The following is a 6,056-nucleotide window of genomic DNA, read 5'->3' on the forward strand; positions in this document are numbered from 1 at the left end:
AGCCCGACGATGTCCCGTCCGTGTGTGCACTGTGGCAAAATGCACTACCTCGATCAATGCTCGCAATTCATTCGCTTGGACGTTGATTCCCGTGCAACGTTCATCCGCTCAGCTGCACTTTGCGAGCTTTGCCTCAAGCCAAGACATAACGCGAAACAGTGCCGCTCGAGGCGATGTTGCGGACTTAATGGCTGCGAAGGTCTACATCACCCATTGCTCCATCCGCCCACTCAGCCTTCAGCTAAGTCAGTGGGGCCAACATGCCAGGAAGAATGCCGTCCAGACCTCAGCGTCAACTGTGCCAGCGGATCGTGTAATCGGACAGCCGTGGCGCTCGGCGTACTGCCTGTAACTCTTCGCGGTCCCCGTGGAGCTTATAGAGTCAATGCACTTCTTGACAGCGGGTCAGACTGTACAATACTGAAAGAGGATGTCGCCTTAAATCTCGGTCTATCGGGATTGCCCGCAAACATAAGCGTTGCCACCCTCAACGGTCAGAACGAAGTACCGACCACTCGGGTCAGTTTTGATATAGACACATCGTCACCGACCGAGACGCCGCAATCTATCAAGGCATGGACCGTTCGACAGCTCCCGTCGATTACTCAAACCTCACCAACGAGAGAGCAGTGGTCTAAATGGGATCACTTTAAAGGAATCCCATTCGAGAATGCCGGAAGCCAAACAATATCCCTCTTGATCGGGGTGGACGTACCAATGGCACATTGGGTGCTGGAAAGCCGAACGGACAGGCCACACGAGCCTTACGCCAATCGGACCCCACTCGGTTGGGTCTTTTCTGGGCCGGTAAATGATACGAACGACAGGTTGGCTCGAACCAACCAGCTCAGCTGTCATGTGGAAGACCGTCTGGATTCAAGTTTATAAGCCACGAACGACATCGAGTTCAGAAACCCACCATCATACGAGTGCTTATCGTCACAGGCTGATGAACAGGCATTATCTGTTGTAGAGTCTTCGCCGAGACCGACGGATAGACGTCGTGAAATTTCTCTTCCCTGGAAGGCGGGTCGTGTGAGGTTGCCGTCAAATTATCTCGTAACTCGCCAAAGACTCAACCCCCTTGGTAAGAAATTCACCAGGGACGGACATCACGATCTCGATATGAAAGCCATTAATGAATACCTGTCAGTCACCATCCCAAGACTTAACGCACTGGACGGGTTCGGTACTTGCCACGTCATATAGTGGTCCACTCTCACGAGCCTAGTAAGGTGAGAGATGTCCCCGATCCTGCATATCAAGTCCAAGGGAACTCACTGAAGTCGCAGCTGCTCAATGATCCAGCCATCGCGAATAGTCTACTCCTAATCTCTCTTCGTTTCCGCCAGCATAGGCAGGTGGTTGCGACAGGCATTGCGTCAATGATTCGCCAAGTGGAGATAGCGGAATCAGCCAGAGACGTGTTACGATTCTTATGGTGGAAGCACGGCCATAGTGAACAGCCCCCGAAGACGTACCAAATGACTGTGCATCCCCTTGGCGCAACTTCGTCTCCCTTCTGCGCCAGTTTCGTCCCGAGTCATACCATCGAGAGCCATGCTGGTATGTCGAGCAACGCCAAGTCATTAGCAGCCAAACGGGCATTTTATGTGGACGATTTGCCGCTTAGCGCCACTTATTCGGAACGTTCTGCGACCATCGCCTTCAAGTTGAAGGTAGCCTGGAAGCCCGCGGATTCCGAATAACGGAATGGTCGACGAACGAACCTAACCTTTTGGCTAAAATCACTGTCGAGGATCGTGCAGATCGTGTAGATCTGCGACCACCTTCGTGGCGTCGGACACTTGAGGTTCAATGGGGCATACCGACTGACGAATTCCTGTTTCAAGTAGATATCCGGCTCGAAACTTCCACGAACCAAGGAATAGTGTCACCCATAGCCTCATCACACTACCCCATGGGATTCATCTGCCCGGCTCTGCTACCAAGGAGACACTTCACCGCACTTATCATCAAACATTACCAATAAAGCTATGACCACGTGGGCTTTGGACAAGTACCGGCAGCTGTGCATAACAGATGCTGGGTTTTGCGAGGGCGAACCGCCGTCAGATGCGTCTTTTCGTCCAGTTGTCGCTGCCGCCGATGGTTGCGGGCAATGTGCTACCAACTGCTGCCCTTCCTACCATATGAACGAACCAACTGCACTCGTAAACCATTCACATTCACCGCAGTGGACTGCCTCGAGCAGCTGTTAGTCAAACAAGGGCGTGGCACCAACACGACTGGGTGTTCTCCATACAGAAGGGAAGTCATCATAGAGACAGAGAAGCTGATCAGTCTGCAGGTTCAATCCCCACGCATAACTATGGCTCGGGGAATGTTGATTCCCCCTGTGAATCAACGGTGAACAAGGGTAACTGTCCTTGTTTTCTGATCACTCACGAGTAACATGACTTACACCCGTTTATTATGACACCGTTTCGTTTACTTGCTGCTCGTTTGCCCCCCCGCTTTGTTCCCACTCAATGTCTGCTTATCCCTCAGTAAGTGATGTCAATATTTGTTGCCCCTCTGTCATTGCCTACAAGTTCGCCCCGATTGCACCTATTTTTTGAGCGCCCACTCCGACGGAAGGAACATTCCGACAAACTTCCTCCACTCGATTACTTCCCCCCGTCGCCCAAGCGAGAGTTCCCCATCGATCTGAAAGACAGAGCCGCATGGCTGGAAATGGAGATGGCCAAGTTCGCCGCGAAATGGCTAGCCTCCAGAGTTCTGCTACCGCTACAGATAGAAGACGCCAAGACTCCGTTAGACCTCAATCTTATCCAGTTGACCCGGAGGGGGCCATCACCCCCAACTCCCATATGACGCCTCCAAAGAATCCACAGACGACGTCCATATCGTATCAACATCTTCCGGAACTGCTCAAACTCGGTATGGGTATGCCTCAGAGGAAGGTACCAAAGTTCGACGGCAACCCTCTGAATTACTGGAAGTTTCTGAGGGGTTTCCCTAGTGTAGAGCCCAATACGTTACGGATCCCGCAAATCGCCTAGCCTTCTCGATCGATGCATATGAAGTTGAAGCACGAGAAGCAACGATCACTGTACAATACTTGAGCCGGAACACGGCTACGCAGAAGCCTAGAAGATATTGGCTCGCAAGTCCGGCAACCCTCGACGATCGCAAGACAGTATATTGCGTCAGTCACAACCGGGCCGCCCATCGGACCGAACGACGTCAGCTCACTACTCAAGCTGGCCGACACAAGGAAGGCTTGTTGGTTGGTACTCTCCCAATTGAACTACTCATCAGAGCTTAATGCTAGAACAACCATAGGCGCTATTATTAGCCACCTTCCGACTGCTATCCAGTCACAGTGGTTCGACCGGGCCTCGGAAATCCTCAGGAAGCACCGAGAGTCCAGTTTCGTCGATCTGATTGATTATGTTCCAGACAGAGCAGATGCGTTATCAGTTAGAGAGTCCTATTTGCCGAATGTTTCCCAGCCAAGCATCAGTGGATCAGAACGCCCCCGTAGCCTTGTGACGGCACTATTGCCATGCTATCCACACTTGTGACGACGTCCGCGACTAATAAGCCTGGAAATGGAAAACAGCCCGAAGATGTCCCGTCCGTGAGTCCACTGTGGCAAAATGCACTACCTCGATCAATGCTCGCAATTCATTCGCTTGGACGCTGATTCATCGCAACATTCGCAACATTCATCCGCTCAGCTGCACTTTGCGAGCTTTGCCTCAAGCCAAGACATAACGCGAAACTGTGCCGCCCGAGGCGCTGTTACGGGCTTAATGGCTGCAAAGGTCTACACCACCCACTGCTCCATCCGCCCACTGAGCCTTCAGCTAAGTCAGTGAGGCCAACATGCCAGGAAGAATGCCGTCCAGACCTCAGCGTCAACTGTGCCAGCGGATCGTGTAATCGGACAACCGTGGCGCTCGGCGTACTGCCTGTAACTCTTCGCGGTCCCCGTGGAGCTTATAGGGCCAATGCACTTCTTGACAGCGGTTCAGACTGTACAATACTGAAAGAGGATGTCGCCTTAAATCTCGGTCTATCGGGATTGCCCGCAAACATAAGCGTTGCCACCCTCAACGGTCAGAACGAAGTATCGACCACTCGGGTCAGTTTTGATATAGACACATGGTCACCGACCGAGACGCCGCAATCTATCAAGGCATGGACCGTTCGACAGCTCCCGTCGATTACTCAAACCTCACCAACGAGAGAGCAGTGGTCTAAATGGGACCACTTGAAAGGAATCCCATTCGAGAATGCCGGAAGCCAAACAATATCCCTCTTGATCGGGGTGGACGTACCAATGGCACATTGGGTGCTGGAAAGCCGAACGGACAGACCACACGAGCCTTACGCCAATCGAACCCCACTCGGTTGGGTCTTTTCTGGGCCGGTAAATGATACGAACGACAGGTTGGCTCGAACCAACCAGCTCAGCTGTCATGTGGAAGACCGTCTGGATTCAACGTTATAAGCCACGAACGACATCGAGTTCAGAAACCCACCATCATACGAGTGCTTATCGTCACAGGCTGATGAACAGGCATTATCTGTTGTAGAGTCTTCGCCGAGACCGACGGATAGACGTCGTGAAATTTCTCTTCCCTGGAAGGCGGGTCGTGTGAGGTTACCGTCAAATTATCTCGTAACTCGCCAAAGACTCAACCCCCTTGGTAAGAAATTTACCAGGGACGGACATCACGATCTCGATATGAAAGCCATTAATGAATACCTGTCAGTCACCATCCCAAGACTTAACGCACTGGACGGGTTCGATACTTGCCACGTCATATAGTGGTCCACTCTCACGAGCCTAGTAAGGTGAGAGATGTCCCCGATCCTGCATATCAAGTCCAAGGGAACTCACTGAAGTCGCAGCTGCTCAATGATCCAGCCATCGCGAATAGTCTACTCCTAATCTCTCTTCGTTTCTGCCAGCATAGGCAGGTGGTTGCGACAGGCATTGCGTCAATGATTCGCCAAGTGGAGATAGCCGAATCAGCCAGAGACGTGTTACGATTCTTATGGTGGAAGCACGGCCTTAGTGAACAGCCCCCGAAGACGTACCAGATGACTGTGCATCCCCTTGGCGCAACTTCGTCTCCCTTCTGCGCCAGTTTCGTCCCGAGTCATACCATCGAGAGCCATGCTGGTATGTCGAGCAACGCCAAGTCATTAGCAGCCGAACGGGCATTTTATGTGGACGATTTGCCGCTTAGCGCCACTTATTCGGAACGTTCCGCGAACATCGCCTTCAAGTTGAAGGTAGCCCTGGAAGCCCGCGGATTCCGACTGACGGAGTGGTCGCCGAACAAACCTAACCTTTTGGCTGAAATCGCTGTCGAGGATCGTGCATATCGTGTAGATCTGCGACCGCCTTCGTGGCGTCGGACACTTGAGGTTCAATGGGGCATACCGACTGACGAATTCCTGTTTCAAGTAGATATCCGGCTCGAAACTTCCACGAACCAAGGAATAGTGTCACCCATAGCCTCATCACACTACCCCATGGGATTCATCTGCCCGGCTCTGCTACCAAGGAGACACTTCACCGCACTTATCATCAAACATTACCAATAAAGCTATGACCACGTGGGCTTTGGACAAGTACCGGCAGCTGTGCATAACAGATGCTGGGTTTTGCGAGGGCGAACCGCCGTCAGATGCGTCTTTTCGTCCAGTTGTCGCTGCCGCCGATGGTTGCGGGCAATGTGCTACCAACTGCTGCCCTTCCTACCATATGAACGAACCAACTGCACTCGTAAACCATTCACATTCACCGCAGTGGACTGCCTCGGGCAGCTGTTAGTCAAACAAGGGCGTGGCACCAACACGACTGGGTGTTCTCCATACAGAAGGGAAGTCATCGTAGAGACAGAGAAGCTGATCAGTCTGCAGGTTCAATCCCCGCGCATAACTATGGCTCGGGGAATGTTGATTCCCCCTGTGAATCAACGGTGAACAAGGGTAACTGTCCTTGTTTTCTGATCACTCACGAGTAACATGACTTACACCCGTTTATTATGACACCGTTTCGTTTTCTTGCT

Source organism: Opisthorchis viverrini (genome assembly GCF_000715545.1).
Source record: "Opisthorchis viverrini unplaced genomic scaffold opera_v5_222, whole genome shotgun sequence".
Classification (NCBI taxonomy): Eukaryota; Metazoa; Platyhelminthes; class Trematoda; order Opisthorchiida; family Opisthorchiidae; genus Opisthorchis; species Opisthorchis viverrini.